Source organism: Triturus cristatus, chromosome 4_1 (genome assembly GCF_964204655.1).
Source record: "Triturus cristatus chromosome 4_1, aTriCri1.1, whole genome shotgun sequence".
In the NCBI taxonomy this organism is placed as follows: domain Eukaryota; kingdom Metazoa; phylum Chordata; class Amphibia; order Caudata; family Salamandridae; genus Triturus; species Triturus cristatus.
In genome coordinates, this window is record NC_140585.1 from 723944934 (window position 1) to 723963063 (window position 18130).

Here is an 18130-nt window from a genome sequence, read left to right on the forward strand (position 1 = left end):
AATAGGTCATAAGTTTTGAGTGACCTCCAGTTGGCACAGGAGTTCTGCACACACAGAGAAATGTTCTGTCATCTTGGTTTTAGGTAAGAAGGGCCACTGTCATATTCTTTGCAGTAGGGCACACAGGAAATGCTGCAAAAGGGTGTATAATCACCACTGGGAACTTTTACACTATTGGTTAAGGAGCGACCAACTATAGCCGGAACCCACAGGTTGGTGCCAGGCATAAATATGGCACCCATAGTTGCCTCCTTAGAACACTTTCTGGACCTGTGGAAAACAAAAGAGGAATGGACCTGCTGCCTTGCGACTTGAGATGAACCATGAAGAGTGGACCAGCTGTCCCGCTTGTAACCAGGACAAAGAAGTTGGCAGCAAAGGCCATAAGACTGACCTATTTGGGCTACAGGGACATAGCAAGCTTCAGGAGGCTCTTTTATGCATTTCTAACTGACCAGTTCCAACTGGACCTGCTCGTAACCTGCTGTTGGCCTTTGCTGGAGGGAGTCCTGACCTCCCAGTGCTGAAGTCTTGATTGGTGTTAAAGTGTACTCCTCCAGACTTTCAGGTACCCGGGAATTAGAAATCTTTTGACTACAAACACTTCAGAAGATGGGGACCAACCTGCCAAGCCAATCTTATAAAGGAACTTTTCTGCAGTACTGAATCCTTTTCAGTTAGACCTCACGGAGGAGTCATTCGGTCTTGAGGAGCATTCTTTGGGTACAGCCTGCAGCCATGCTCCGCTGAAAGAATCAGAGCTCCAAAGATAGTGACTAAGTCTGACATTAGAAATCTTCTCTGGGTGATGGCACAAGAAGTATCTGGCCAGTAAAGGACCGTCCTTGGGCGTGAAATTCAAATTTCTTTTGCTCAGAGTTTTCTCACCAAAAGTCAAAGGCTTAACCTAGCTCCATCTAGCAGGTATCTGGTGGGGTGGAGCCCTCTTTAGTGACATTCTGCTTCTTTGTCTCGCTGAGGATTTTTGACTTCCATTTCAGAGACTAAGTCTTAAAGTATAACTTCCAACTGGGTTGTACCACATTTCTGTATATGACCCATGGCACATCAGGGATGGCATTAACTTCGACCTAGGTACTTGTCAAGTACAATCTGGTTACCATGTTTGGCATTTCATGCTTTTTGGTGCTTTTTTCACATTTAAACATAACTGTAGTTTCCCTTATTGGATTTTTGTCATTGTTATGCCAATTTAAGCATTCAATTAGTCTCTATTTTCCTGAAGTTGTTTGAGATTTTTCTTGTGATTAATTTTTACTTTATTACAGTTTTGGAACTGCATCAATACTTCACACATTGCCCCTAAGTTATGCCTGTCTGTTCTGTGCCACATCTACCAGGGGGTTGTTCTCAGGTTTAGTTAATTACTTTAATGGTTCACCCAAATAAAGTTTATGGTTATTACTTGAGGTATGTACCCACCCCCCCCCCCAATTAAATCCCTGATTTCCTACAATCACTAAATAGAAGTGAGTTAGACTGCAATTGCACAATAACTTTGAGCTCACTTAGATTTTATAATCTGCTTTATTAAATAGTTAATTGAAGATGTTTGTAACCACAACTCTATTTAAAAACATATATTTTAAAATAATATAATTTCCAACTGAAATGTAAAGTGTTGGAAAACATAAATAGTATGTAGTATGCAGATCCCATGATTTGGTTGTTTAATCTACAGAGTAGGACTCTGTATGCCGACTTCGCTCACTGGACCTGGACATGTCCCCGGATAACTGCATACTGGATAGATATATTCCAGACGTTATCTGACATAATTGCCACGCCCCTTCTTCCTTCTCCGAAATAAGCTCTGCTGGTCAGCAACATCAAATTGTGCATTCGTAGGTTTGTGGCGAAGAGGGAAATAGCAATACACTAGGGAACCAAACACTGTCCCACAAAAGCAGCATGGATACGCAGCATGTTGTATTGCGATATGCAGACTGAAATATATGCCACGCTCCAACCCCCGACCTCACGACTTAAGGACATATGGCATGTCTATTGCTGCTACTTGCGTCAGGTACAGCACTCCTCTCCAACCCCCTCTTCCGAACATCAACCAGCCTCAGAAGGTTCTGCACCCAAGACCCTCCCCAGAATCAACTGTTGTGCTGACACCATAGCGCTTTACACGCTCCCACCAATGTCGACTGTGATGTACACTGATCACGCATCCTATAGCCTCTCACAGCCTTACTATAAATGACACATACAACCTTCCCCTAGCACAGCAGATATTGTGCAATGTAGCATACGCTCCAGTGGAGGGTTCACATGCCCCCCACCCCTCCCCCCTCTTTTACCCCAACCCCCTCTAGTGAGTACTTATTTGTTGCATTTTGTGTTTTACATTGGATAACTACACCTGAACAATGTATGTTTGTCAATGTTTCCTTTATTGAAAACTTTAATTAAAAATATAATAAATAAAATACTCTACAGAGTAGGAACAGTATTAATGGCTAATGGCATATGTTTCCAGGTGTCCAACTTCCTCCATCACATTTACAATTCTCCACATTCATAGCCACTCACTCATTCAACCTGTAACCTACTCATCCACTAGCTCAGTCATTTGGCTGAATTCTCACTGCAACTCATCATCTTGCTTACTCTTCAAACCACTTAGTGATTAGCTTCGCCACTCTCTGACCGATTGAATAGTGCACTTGCTTACCCACACGCTCATCTATTCATCTATCCACTCGCTCAAAAGCAAACACACTCATTTACCTCTTGACTGACTTATACATCAGGTCTATCATCCACTTTCTCAATTTCTCTCATGGTACAAATCCTTGACATTTCTGATACATTTATTTTGTAAACTATATTTTACGATGTACAGACTTATAAATGTTTATATTTTACCAGTATTGCTGTGCTGCTTCTGAAGAGGATGCGGGCATAATTAAATGAAACACTGTGTTTTTATTGTTCGTACTACATCAAGACTTGAATCATGAGTAGCAACATCTTTTAAAATGTTCCCATGGCAACAGAACATCTGAAAGAAAAACTGAAACCTCCGCGTAGCACTGATACATAAAAAAAGTGCTTTGATATTAAATCATTTTAGAATTCTCACATAAAAAAGAAGTTGTAATACCTTGCATATTACACACACAAAAAAAATCATTGTTGCATGGGTAAAGTTATATGAAATAGTAATACCAGACTATTTGCTCTTGGATGCAAAATTAACAAATATTTATGGATTAATATTTATTGATCAACTTAATACACGAAAAATTAGTTAATGTGGATATGACCTTATAACTTACTGACTTGCTGAATTAAAATGTAGAAGCGCCTGACTTGGATAATACGACTTTTAAATGTTTATACATATGTTGTATACTTTACCTATTGCAGCTCAAATCTTAAACAGAGACAATAATCTTCTGCTTTTCAGCAAACAGATGCACCCAGAAAGTGCATATGCCCTCATAATGAATAGGTGTGCAAAGTCTAGTGGCTTCTACTACCACTGTCTTTGAAATCCATCACCTTTACAAACATACATAGATAAATATGTGTGTAACATCGAACAGTAAGGGACATAGAGCCTGATTTAGACTTTGACAGAGGGTTCATTTTCGCGAAATAGTGTCCTCTCCACCAATGTGAAGTTCTGCCCACCTCATTTAGTGTCCGGCGGCTCTTCGGTATAAAGATGGCAGAGACTACTCTGTCTCTGCCACCAACATATGCCTCCAATAGCCTGAAGGAATAAGGGCCATCAGAGGTTTGGTCATGCATTTGCCAGCCCTATTTAGAGTGGGTGAACACATGAGCAAGTTTTCACTGTTGGTCACTGCCATGTAAAACCTAGTAGTGATGGGTAGTGAAAAGTGCCAAATGACCCCCACACAATTGGCGAAATCCCCCATGGCAAGAGGATATTTTTTTTATTATTACCAAAAAGCAACTCATGCTTTCCGATTTTCTTTTTGAAAATAAAAAAAAAGTTGAAAGTTTGACATCTTGTCCACGTCATGTTGATGATGGGGCCATCCGTCAAACTTTCAAAGCTATTTTAGGAATGGACATTACTGTGTTACCTGCAAATGCAAGAGATATTTGCTGAGCTTGTGGTCAACTCTAAATTTGGCAGGCAGGTACTCCCTCAGGGTGACAGAGTACTTTACTCCATCACTCGGATGGATTTAATTCCCGTTCGTCAAACTCTAAACCAGATCTACAATCTTTAACATGAATTGAATATCTTTTAATGCTAATTTTCCCACTGATTGGTGTAGGTAAGTCTCACAGATATGGAGATTAAGGGAATTAAAAAAATCATAACCCTGAATTGATCACAACATTTTATTTGTGACAGTTTGAGAAAAAGACCATAAAAATGACAAAATGTTGTACATCTGTACCTGCAGATATAGGACCTTCACCGATGCAGACTTTTGGGAGGTTGAAAAACTTTCCAGAAATGATAGCTGGAAAGTTAACAAGATACATCTTTTATTTTTCTAAAGTGATTAAATAATTTTGATGAAATAAAATGTAATGAATTCTTAGAGCTTGAACACCATCATTGTCAAAATTGGGACATTATCTGGACCTATTGATCCATTTACTTTTGCAATAAAGAGTTAGAGAGAACAATCTCTCATTACTGCATAGAGGAAGTTATTCCGGTTATTTAAGATGCAATATCCACCTGAAATATTTTCTGCTTCTATGACGTTATAACTAACCGTGAAAACAAAATGGTATAGCATCCTAGATGCAATATGTTCACTTAAATCTAAATATACAAGTAGAAACCAAAACTGTCAAGTCAATACAAATTCATCAACGCTAAGTTAGTCGCTATTAATGCACTGTGTATAGGTGAAAGATTCAATGGCATGCCCAAATAAAGGAAAATCGCTTTCAGCAAATTGAATGACATTATAGTTTTTGGGAATAGGAAACAGAAATGATATGGCAGGTAAAGTGAAAATCAAGGAACATGAGCGAGCTGCAACTATATTTTAGTAGAAGCCTGTCAGTAATAGAAAACCACTTGAGCAGTCATGCTACACAAGCAATTTACAGGTGTGATTGAAAGAGCAATTGTGGTCACCAAAGCAAGGAGTGCTTCAGATCTGCGGGGAATGAAATGGGTGAAAGGTTTCAAAAGTGTAGATGACAGCCCTTCTGCTTGTTTCAAATGTTGGTTTTGCTCCCCAAATTCTACCACTATATGAGGTATGAATAACTTTTTACATACGGTGGGAATTCTGGACGTATATAGGCATTTCTATTTATTTATGTGGCTAGTATATAGCATTTCTGTATCTCATTGATTAATAAGTGAAATTCGCTTGCTTTTTAAAATGAAGCAATGTACACAGAACACAGTATTTAAGACTTGCAGATGAATACTGAAGCTTTTTTAAAGCAGATTTGCTGCGTGTGCCACTGACAAATGGAGGTAATCAGCCCGAATGTGAATAAAAGTATACAATATATGATTTCCTGGGAACATCTAGGTAAAGGGAAAGTAGATTACGTTTTTTTGTGAAATCAAATTATGCTTGGATATTTCAGCCTATTTAAAAACTCCAGTCTCTATCAAATTATAACTCTAACTGTCTCCAAAAGCCAAAGTGAATTCATTCTGATCCTGTGGCGAAATTGAATTCTAGCTTCAAAATAATAAAACTAGTACGATTCAATAAAGCTCCCATTTTGTGGTTAAGAAATTGGAATTTCAATTTGGATGTTTCACGTCACCAAAGTGGTATTCAACATTTCTCTGTGTACTATTTCTATCAACTGAAGTTGGGCTCTGCATATAAATACAATTTGTATATACAATGTAGATACTCTAATTTTCTCATCGTCCTTTCACTTAGTTGATGGCGAGCATATATAAACTACCCAAATATAATGCAAAATATATATGGGAAATGATTTGGTGAGTTGGTCCCTTTCCTGAGTTATATATGGATAGATAACTATGGCAGGTAAGCACATCCAGCTCTGTTCGGCCTGGATCATTAAAAGCCTCACTTGATGTAAAATTCTATTTCCTCTCAAGCATCTACTTTTTATTAATGTTTTTCTTAAGCCTCAATTAAATGTATCAATAATTGTGCCTACATCACTTTGCTGGAATTAAGTTCCATGCATTTACAACTCCTTCTGCTGTAACATCAGCTGCTCATACTTTCCCAACAAGTATTCTTCCACACCATCCTTTGACAGTTTAACCCATGTGCCAAAATGTGCTCAATTCCTACAGCCCAGGTACAAGTAAAGGTATCCCCAGTGTGATTTCTTTTTTCTCCTCTCCTGTAAGCTATGCGCCTATTTTCTGTGTACAGGTCCTGATTGAGCCATTCATGCACCAATGTAGTCTCCACTAGACTGTCTGCATTTCATCTTCAATATTCATGGTATAGAAGCTCCAACGTGGGAGACAATATTTCAGGTGAAGACTAAACCATGAATTATAAAGTGGTAAAAAAGCTTGTATTCTCTGTTAAATCTGTTCTTAGGTATTTGAGGTTACCCCGAAAATGCTGCTCACTATTGTTTGCACCGAGCTAAGCTTGAAAGTTTATGGAAGCTAATGATCAAAGCTATTTTCATTGCTGGCAGCTGGAACAATAAAAGCCAGACGAAAAAGTAAAACAATGATGACTAGGTAAGGATCTGTGAAGATTTATCTCTGGAAATTCCCTAGCATTTTATGCTATTATGCCGTCCTTATGGTACACTTAGGAAAATGTGTTAGTGCTCCCAAGAGAAGCTCAAACAGCACAAAAGCGTTATATGGGTATTTTGGTATAAGGACTAAGGGGCCGATTATGATGGCGGACGGAGTCCGTCCGCCATCGTGGTGGTGACTGGGACCATACGCAATACATGCGGCGGTCCTGCACAGATGCAACCGCCACCATGGCGGTCACATTTTGCACTTTAACATTCTGGTGGGTGCTGCTGACTGCAGCACCCGCTGTGATGTTCAAATGCATGTTGTGCATTTCACTGCACTACGTGTCAGGCACCACACGGTACCAGTCAGTTGGTGCAGTGAAATGTAGCAGGGTACCATGGGTACCCCCCCAGTGCACAAACACCACCCCCAGATACAAGGGGGGGGCCAGCGACGGGTCACCAAAACCAATCACCACCAGACTTTCAATGGCGGTTTATCTGCCACGGAAAGGCTGGCTGGCTGAAGACAGCATCCTAATTTGGTGGACAGTGCCCAGTAGGCACTGCCACCATTTTATGGATGCAGACCACTCCGCCAGGCAATCGTAATGATTCTCCACATTACCAATGCATAATAAATTGATATATAGCAGTCAATGATATACATCTACAATTTCTATTTTAATTTGAATTCATGGAGTCCTAGGGAGGAGGAGGCCATTTTCATCATGTTTTCTTTGAAATTGTAGTTATTATCAAGTACATTACTTCAACATTTTTAACCCAGCTGTTACACCTGTCATCTTAGACCTTTTGTCTCTGCTTTTTGCTGATTCTATTGGTTGGCCTTAAGACTCTGAGAAGTGTACCACTGCAAACCAGTGCTAAAGTGCATGTGCTTCTTCCCTAAACACAATGACATGGATACCTGATGGCCTATTTGTTGTTCTTGTAATTCCCCTGTAAAGTGGTATACCATATACCCAGGGCTTGTACTTCAAAGGTTACCAGTGGGCTAAAGCACTGATTGTGCCACAGACATAAGTAGCCTGTATCAGACCAGTCATTGCAGTCCCTGTGTGTGCATGTACTGCCACTTCGACTTGGTTTTCAAAACTACTTGCCAAGCCTTAAACTCCCATTTTATGACATATAAGTCACCCCTAAGGTAGGCCCTAATTAACCCTGAGGGCAGCGTGCTATATAAGTAAAAGATAGGACAAGTACCTTTATGTTTTGCATGTCCTGGTAGTGACAAAATGCCTATTTCGTTCCTCTTTACCATGAGAACTACCCCTCTCATAGGCCAGCATTTGGAATTCCTTAAAACACTTTTAGGCTGTAACTCCTGATCAGAGAGGAGTAGCTGTTTCATGTTTCACATGTTTGGAATGGTAATGATAAATCCTACTTACTGGTGAAGTTGGAGTTAACATTACTGTTTTAGAAATGCCACTTTTAGAAAGTGGACATTTCTCTGTACTTACTGATCTTTGTGCCTGACAGTCTGTCTCCAAAACACATCTGGGTTGTGTGACAGTTGCACTTTGTGCACTCCTTCCAGTCAGTAACAAACACAGGAAGGTGAGGCGCATCTGCATTCTGAGCACTCATCAGCATGTAACTGCATTCTGATGGGTCTTCTTAGGCAGGGAGAAATAGGAGGGGCGGATACTTACACTTCAATAAGTAAAGCACTGATTTGCCCCCACATGTAGCCTGACAGACAGGACTGGGTAGAAAGGGATCCTTGTGCACTTCAGAGAGTTTCTTTGAAGTCACCCCCTACATCAAAGGCACTTTTGGGTATAAGTACTGGGTCTCTAACCCCCTAAAATCAGACAGTTGTGGATCTTGAAATGAATCACTGTCAGACGCACTGCTAAATTGGACCAGCTGTTGTGCTGCTGCCTGCTGCTCCCTCACTCTGCTGGAAGAACGCTGCCTTCCTTTCAAGTGATCTCCAAGGGCTTGCTGGCTTACATCCTGTTTTCTGAAGTCTCCGGGACACAAAAGACTTCCTACAAATCTGTTGGTGCTGCTGGACTCCGCCTTCTGTGAGACCTGTCCTTGCCTGAGGTGCCCTCTCCAAGTACTAGGCCTCAGAAGGGGGTTCTGCAGCTGTTTTCGTAAAAAACACCAATGCATTGCATCGACTACTTAAGAAAGTCTGCTGCATCGCGTTTCAGTGCCAATGCAGAGGCTGCCTGATGGGCAGCTCAATGAAAACACATTGCTTACAGTTCAATTGAGCTCAACGATGACATGGGACCCTCATTGCATGGCTCTGCCACGACGCAGTAGACACTTGACGTCGACAAAAGCTGCATTCAAGGTATTTCTTCAGGGGGGCCTGTCTGGTTCCTGTAGCTGGCCTGCCGTCAAATGTGGTCACCGCAAACTTTGGATTTGCACCGGTCCCTTGCACCCTAAAGAAACCATTTGACTGCAATTGGCTTTTTTGCATTTAATCTATAAAAGTCCATATTTCAACTTTGACTGATTATATTATTCTTGTTTAGGTCTTATTCTGCTCAGATAAATATTTCCTATCTTTCTGAGTCATTTTGTGGTGTACGTATTGTACTACTGTGTGAGTGTGTTGTACAAATAATTTACACACTGTCTTTGTAGATAAGCCTGACTGCTCTATATAAAGCTCCCAAAGTGTGAGCACAGATTATTTTATTATGTATTTAGCTTATGCTGACTAGAGTGGTGGTTCCTGCCTGTCCTGGGTGCATATCTCAGCCAAAAAGGAATCCTATTTATAACACCATCTCACCATGACTAATTGTGGCCAACTATTTTTTAACTGGCCGGCTCTGTCAAGTAAACAGTGGCTCATTTGGCTTTTATTCACCAATGTACAGGTTTACTTTCCAAGGATAGATTAATTCACATCTAATACAGAAACAAGGAAAAATGTATACCAATCAACCAACATACCTATAGCTCTTTATCTGAAACAAATAACATAATAATTAATCAGCTAAAGAAATCAATAGTAAAAATGGCTATGAGGCATCAGGTATATTGGAAGATTAGTAAAGCATATTATTTTTAATCATAGGAACTCATCAGCATGGTCAATCACTAGCAAAGATGGCTGCCTAAGCAAATGCATACGTCCCGAGCTCTACAGATCCTATGAAATCCAGTTTAAGAGTGCATCATCTGCTTAGTTGTTTTAAGGATTCTGAACTAGAAGAACTACTGAAAAGATATTGCCAACTGTACTGAAGATTCAGTGAGGAGGTGCGGTTAAATTGCTGCTGTGGGTCTAGCCATGCAAATGCTGCACATCTCACTCAAGCTCAACATGTCACAGCCATGAGAGCCAATGAATTGAATGAGAAGGTGGGCCCACCATCCACCCACACTAGCTGGTAAATAGGAAACTGCCTGCTCCAGCCCGAGGCCTGACATTGAGGAGCCCAGTGCAAGGACTATATCTGAAACCTGATGGCTAGTGCAGGCTGGTGAGCCAAGCCATGCATCCCAAATGAAAATGGAGCTGGGGGTCGAAGGAGTCATGGATCAGCTGGGCCCATGCAGGAATGACCTCCCTCACAGCGATAGAGAAGAAGCACAAGATGTAAGGTCCCTATCAACCTGAAATACAGAGTGTACAGTTGTGGGCTCCAGTAACCTTCCCCTACATGCCATAGTGGACAGTGCCAGCCACCAACTCAGGTCTCCTGCTTTTTACCTCAAGGGGCCTGTAGCTTCATAGTCCAATGCCAAATAAAGTATCCCCTACTTCACTTCGAGTGTATGAGGAAAGGCAATGGGGAGAAGGGATGAAACCTTCTCTTAGAAAGTGGGGTCGTTTGGAAAACTAAACAGGTTTAAAGCTTAAGTGGTGGAAATATCCCCCTTATACAACATATGCTCTGCATGACTGCAAACACCATCCAATTCAGAGCCAGGCAGAGATCACCCAGCTCATGTTTGCAGGTTTGCAAAGAGATACGGGGAAGGTGGACCACAAATAGGTCAAACTGGCCTTTGAACAAAAGAAGTACATATGGAACCAGGGTGACGGTGCTGCCCAACCAGAGCATCATATGAAAAATATTTTAATAGCTTCAGACACCTTGAAATGAAATCTAGCTTCAAAGCCATTGACAGAAAGATTGACAATCTCACCATTAGAATAGACCAAATGAAGGTGAGGCTAGACAAACCTGACTGATGAATAGATAAAGCTGAGAGTAGGGTCCCAGTTTTTAGGAAGGCTCAGAGAACCTAAGGCATGTAGTTAAATGCCTGAACACAGACATGGCCTGAATATGCATGGAAAATGAGGATTTAGAGTCACACCCTTTACACAATAATATGTACTTTCGTGGCCTAGTGGAGTCCAACAGATATCTTGAAGCCCAACGTAGCTCTTGAAAAAAACTGGAGGCCAGCTAAATAAATATAACTTCTTGGAAATGTTCATAGTTGAACAGGCAATTGAAGTTTTTGAACATAGTTGAACAGGAGCATAAGGATCTAGACCAGTGTTTTTCTTGTGGGTGGTGATAATCTAAGCAAAAATAAATATGTTTTATATTCTATATTTATTTTGTCACAGTTGCAGTGCTTCAAATGTTCTCCTGGCAAGTTGCTGCTTATGTTTGAACATGGGGAATGGTGTTTACAAACTCCTCTTACTTTATAGTCAGAGAAAGAAAAGTAAAGCCAATTATGTGACAATCTTGCTGGGGTAAAGAAAGGGTGCAAGATGTCATTTTTCTGTAGCACATAACAAGCTGTAAATACCAGTAAATTAACTGTACACATTCAGCAGTTAGAAAAACAAAAACAAAGCACATTTTTTGTAATTCTGAGGTGTGATGTGTGCACAAATTTTTATAGCATCAAAGCAAATTACAACACTTTATTTGGCAGAGCGCATATGACAAGTATTTACTGAAAGCCGATTTACACACATTAGCATTTGTGTGCAATACAGTTTTATCAGTAAACCTGTATGAGTGGCCATTTCAATGGAAAATTTGCTGCTTTTAAATGACTGCACTGCCACATGATGCTTTAGTTACATTAAAAATTGCCTGCTTCATGTCCTTAGTAAGGGGGGTCACAAAGGTTTGTCATTCTAAAAAGTGAGTTGTGGGGGTATAAAAAGTTTGGGAAGCACTGCTCTGCGTCTTACACCTCCACCAGATGCCACCGCGGCACCCATTATTGCACAACTTCGGAACGTCTATGATCATGACCCAGCCCTAAGGCTGGCCACAGAGAAAGAATGGTTGGAGTTTCAGGGATCCGCGCTCTTGTTTGTTCTGGACTCCTGTCTCCATATAAGAAATAAGCCACACATTTGCTGATGTGAAACACTACTGCTATCCTAGAATGTTACATGCTCCATGCTCTATCCTGCAAAACTGCATGATGGGTATGCTATGTTCTTTTCTTGACCTAAAGAGGCAATGAAAAACTCAAAATCCAATTTGAAGAAATGCCACAACAACCGAAAATAGATCAAGAGCAAAATAGAAGGCTCAGGCTAAACAACTGAGCTTATAGAAAGATAAACTGAAAAACTCACACACACATTCGGCACAATATGAAGCAGTACAACGACCGTATCACACTCTCAGGTACATTAGCACTGAAGATAGCTTGGTCTCTACTCTGTGCCTATTATCATAAATGCTCCCAAGGGTGTTTTTAGATTTACTTTATGAGGTAAGTAACACAGAGCCTCATTTACAATGATTTGGTGTAGAGCAGTGGCACGAGTGCTTTTGCTACATTGCCCTAAGCCAAAGTGAAAGGGCAGGAATGCACTGTATTTACAAGATATGATGCCTAGCACCAACGTAGGCACCTTTGCACCATGGGGCAAGGGTGTCTGTGTTGTTGGCAGGATTGTTTTTCTCCAGGAAAGGGGCACATTCCTCCACAAAAACAATCCATGGAGGGAGAATGCAGTACAGATAGAAAGAGGAAAAAACGAGGAGAAATAAAGATATTTCTCCTCTTTATGCCTCCCCTTGTGAGGCATACAATTTTAACGCATTCCCAGGTTTACAGATCCTTGTAAATGTGGTAATGTGTCAAAATCCAAGAGTGTTGCGTGGGAAAACCCACCACAATTCCCATGGAATGCTCCCTTGACGCTCTGTAAGGAAACGCAATGACTTGCACTGTGTTGTCTCACACCATATCTATGAGGCCATGAAAACCTACATAAAGAGGCTTTGCACGGCCTCATAGATATGGGTCTGCACTCTGTGCCACCAGAGTGTCATAAAAAGTGATGCACTGATGACACAAGGGGGTTGCAAATAAGCCCCTAAATGCCTCTTAGGGGCCTATATAGATCAGACAAATTCTACTGCCACTTGTGGTAAATAATATATCCATTTGAATTGGAGAGGTGGATGGTGCTGAATCACCCCTTTGGTGTTTTTCACATGGATTTTTTATTTGTTCACTGGGGAAGGCGTGGGGACGATGCACTGAAAGCTGAAGTATTCAGTGTGAATGAGGTGACCTTAAAGGAGCTCGTAGTCAAACAGAGAAATTCAGTTATGCTATACGCACACTCAGTAGAAATAGCAGCAATAGTTACAGGTTAACCTTGACTGGTATTCGTAACTTATTAAGTCAGCTTCTAAATTCATGCACAAAAAACACAGTTAACTAATAATCTAGAAGATAAGAGGATTTAACAACCCTAAAAAGAAACACATAGTCATAGCTCGAAAAGCATGTTGGAGAGAAAGCCCAACTTTGCAGAAAAGTGGGTGTCATCCAGATAATTTCCCACATATAGCACATATGGCCAAGGAATGGCACTATTAGTATTCAAGGCGCTGTCATTTAAGCTTAGTCACATTTTAAAAGACTCACTAGGGAGATACGTATTTGTGATTGTCTTTTTACCTTTATCACCACCTACGCTCCCAGCACTGACTCCCCCAAAATCTTTGAAAGCATTCTAAACCCTGTGCGTACACCATAGCGCTTACAATATGTTTTGTGAGGGTGGCTTCAATCTTGCCATAGATCCCATATTACAAAGCTCCAACTCTTGCAGGGTCAATATCCAGAATACAATAAAGATGCTAACACAAATAATGGATATAGACAACATCCTTAATGTTTGTAATGTGCACAAAAGAGAGATATAAACTTAGGTAATATATATTGAGTATATGTACGGTACTCTACTAGATCACTCTCCTATGCGACTAAAGAATGATGGGGCATATTATCAAGCACGGCGTTAAAATTATCGCTGCGTTAGCGGCAGAAAACTGCCACTAAAGCGGCGATAATGGGTTTGATAATATGCCCGTGACAATTCCCATAGAAGCTCATGTTGACACCAGAACATGGGCTTCTTTTGGAATTCTCAAGGGCATATTATCAAGCCCATTATCGCCGCTTTAGCAGTTTTTTGCCGCTAAAGCGGTGATAATGATAATGCCGTTTCTTGATAATATACCCCAATGTTCTTGAAACAATGGCACAACAATGCATTTGGTGCTCCCGACATTAAAACAGAAATCTCCATCACTATTACCAATGTCATCAGTATAAATACAGGGTCACTCTCTGGTTTTACTACGGTCTGGGAAGTATGGGAATTATTCAAGTTATACACCAGGGTAATTTCCTTGACCAAGCACGCTAGGGGACCCAGTGTTATACGGACACAACCTGACAGTTTTGAAAGCACTCTGTCTAAGCCAACGCAGAAGATACAACAATCCTTACACTCTCAAAAAACTCCACACAACCCACTTACAATTTTAAAAAGCTGTGGAGTATGAAATTAGGCATATAGAGAAGAATGCTCAAGTCTGCAGATATGGAGAAAGGGCCAGTAAAACATTAACATGGGTGCTGGAAAAGCCTTATAAAGCCTTATATAACGTTCAAAGCTGGGCAACATTAGTCATATGAATAAAAAGATACAACAAAACTAAGCTGGAGTTATATTTTTAAAACTACAATTAAGTTTAGGACAGGTAGAAGAATATTTAGATGAGAACACTGTTGCCTGGGTGGAGGGAGATATGCAGTGCTGTAACGAAAGTTGAAAGGCCCCCCTGCGAGGGAACATGAAGGGGCCCCAGTTCTGTATTTAATCCGGCGCTCTTATGCCTGAGTACTGTGCTGAGGGCCCCCTGGAGCTCGGCTGCAGCTTGAGGCACCTCCACATGACGGTGGGTGCGGGGGCCTGTGTTACGCCACTGGAGGTATGCATGAATACTTAACAGAAATCAGAAAAGCCATAAATCTATTTGTAAGTAGTAAGGAGCCTGCTTTAGATGGCTTGACCACTGAGTTCTAAAAACTTTCAAAGATATGCTAGCACTCTGCAACGGCCTGTGCAGGTAAGAGCGGTGGGACCTTGTGGGGGTTAGGAGGGGATTTTGACAGATGAAGACGAGGGAAAATTCATTATTTATTTAAGTTTCCCTCATGGTCATTTGTCGAATCTCCCCCCCTTCCCCGGTCCCACTCCCCTACCGCTCTTACCTGCACGGGCCGCTGCTGCTAGCACCGTACCTACTGACAGAGTCAGGCTTCACCCTATCATAGAGAAGCCCTGGTCACAATCTTCTTAAAACATTGCAAAGATTACAAATTCTTTCAGGCCATCAACCTTACTAAACATAGATATGAAAATTCTTTCCCATATACTGGCCAACAGACTTAACTCATTGATGTGCTAATTAATAACCCCTGACCAATATCGCTTCATACCTAGAGGAGACACTTCCAAAAAACTATGGACTATATTCTCTCTGATACACCAGATGTGTCCAGCGATCCAAGCAGTCTTGCTGTACCTTGATGCCAAAAAGGCTTTTAACTTACAAGAAAGGCCATTCCTGATAGTAATTTTAATGGGACTAGGCAAGTACTATGTAAATCTAGTTAAACACCTGTATTCTCTGCTGTATGCCGGAGTACAAGTAAACGGCTACAATTCTGACCCCTTCATTGGAAAACAGGGCAGGCATGTCTGTTATCACTTTTACATTTCGTTATAGAGATGGAGCTGTTGGCTTCCTGGCTGGTGCAAGCCCTCTTAGAAAGAGGCATCGCCCTCCTTTAAAAAAGACTGCTAATATCAGTATTTGAAGAAGATATTTTATTCTTAATCATAAATACTGGGTGTAATGTGGCAAACATCATCCGGAAAATATGGCGATACTCTGGGGTTCAAGTTAACTTGACTAAGTCAGATATTCCTTTTGAGAGATTTCACCACTGACCATGTGCTCAAAGTTTCTCCATGCTGGCAAGAACAATCAGTAAAAATTTAGAGATGCATGTGAACAGAGACTTTGATCTGGTCCTTACAGACAACTATGGTCCTGCCATCAATAAACCTTCAGCCCAGGTTAAGAGATCCAGCTCCCCCTCTTGATGGCCGTCAGTACTGCCTTGATTAAAATGTCACCATTGCCCAAGCTCCTGCAATTATTTACAAATATACCTATACTTTTCAACAAACACTTTTTTTATTCAAATTATGCTCATTGGTGATTAGATTTGCGCTGGGGAGTGGAGTGTACCGGCCCGAGGTACAGGTAGTAATCTATAGCAGGGGCTTATAAGCAAGTGTATGCTAATGTTTCCATGTTTACAATGGAGAGCACACGCACTTTACTACTGGTTATTAGGAGCAAAGTAAACAGAGTACTAAAGCAACAAAAACAGGTTTCAGTTCAAAGGTAAAAAACATACTGGGTGACCCTGCAGGAAGGGCAAATTTCCCATACCCACACTTATTAAAAAAGGCCAAGAGGAAGGAGGAGTGCCCTGTACAATGTTGATTAGTAAATTGCCCATACCTGGCAAGTTCATACAAACAGTTAGATGAACACATTGTTCTGCTGCATGACCAGCAGGCAAGTCATACGTCTGGGATATGTTCTTCTATGAACCAGAGAGTTGTAGTACTTGTAAATAGTTCAAAGGGTATCACCTGCTGATCAAGAGAAGTTAAAATCATGACCACTGTCTGTTGGTCTCGGCCCATTTTGGCTAAAGTTCCTTAAACTTTTTGCTTTCCCCCTAGACCTTGTTTTCGGACATGGTGTTGCCAACTTAGATGTTTTGGACACTTTGCCACTGCTAATCAGTGTCAAAGTGCAAGTGCTCCCTGTGTAAAGTGTCATGGTAATTGGTTGTCCATGATTGGTATGTTTGCCTTACTAGTAAAGTCACTAGCAAAGTGCACTATGTGTGCCAAAGCTGGTAATGCAACTGGTACTAGTGGGCCTGCAGCACTAATTGTGCCACCCACACAAGTAGCCTTAAAGAGGGAACTCAGGCCTGCCATTGCAGTGCCTGCGCACAGTTTGTTAAACTGCCATGTTGTTCTGTCAAGTGCATCCACTTGCCCGACCTTACCCTTCCTTTTCTATGCACATCAGACACCCCTATGGTAGGTCCAGGTTACCCTCTTGGCAGGGTGCAGTACATGTGAAAGGTAGGACATGCACTAAGGTGTGTACTATGTCCTGAAAGTGAAATAATCTCCATTTCGTTTTTCACTGTTGAAAGGCCATCTTGCTCATAGGATAGAAAAGTAAGGCTGTGTAAATATGTTTTCCAGCCTATCTTCCCAAAGGCTTAAGATGGAGAGGTGAAGTTTAGTGTGCCTGAACTCACAATGTAATAACACATCATTTTATGAAGGTGTTTTTTGCACTGTGTGTTTAGAAGCCACTCTTTTAGAAGTGGCTGGATCTTTGTGCTTTAACATTTCTGTGTGTCTCTGCCTGGTTGTAGATTGACTGCCTGGATTTGAAAGAGATAGAATCTGCGGATTGTCTTGACCCAGGGGAAGAGGGGAGACAGCAACAGGCTGACCTGCATCTGGAGTGTATGGGGGAGGAGAAGCCCCTAGAGGTGAAGAGGCCTGGGTTGCTGCCATAAAACAATTGTCCCATCTCCTGCTGAGTGATTGAGAATCCAGACCCCCACCAACCAAAGGAAGAAGGTGTCGCTGGCAGGGAGGCACCCAGAACTGGTTTGAACAGGGGTCAGTGCCCCCCTGAACACAAAGACTTCAAAGACATTTAGGGGTATAACTATGAGAGCTGAAGCCACTGAACTTTGGAATGATGGCTTGATCAAGAGAGAACAAGACTGAAGCTACTTCGTGGTCAAGAGGAACCTTTGCCAAGGAAGAAACAACTGAAGAGACTTAAGGAAAGGACTGACCCTTCCTGTGTGTTCTGGGGCTGGCCTGCAGTTTGCTGTTTTAACCAAGGAAAGGCTGCATGGACTTTGCTGTGTGTTATGTCCCCCTGCTTGAAAGGACTTTGCTGTGTCCTGAAGTAACTTATCCCCAAGGGCCCGAGGTGAGCTGGCTCCCAGTTGCAGTAATTCAGGAACACAAAAGTTTCCAGGAGAGTCTCAGTGATGCTGTGTGCATGTGGTT

General features: G+C 41.4%; 1 protein-coding gene across 4 annotated transcripts in view; it reads right to left on the minus strand.

The window, feature by feature from the left end:
- The window catches only part of LRRN3 (leucine rich repeat neuronal 3), a 325597-nt gene that overhangs the window by 230540 nt on the left and 76927 nt on the right, over positions 1–18130 (minus strand). Inside the window, exon 1 of one of the 4 annotated variants that reach the window (XM_085653195.1) lies at positions 4416–4447. The exons of the other annotated variants lie outside the window; for them this stretch is intronic. The gene's annotated coding sequence lies outside the window, so the exon portion shown is untranslated. Of the gene's footprint in view, positions 1–4415; positions 4448–18130 lie in introns of those variants that run through there. 4 annotated transcript variants of the gene reach the window in all.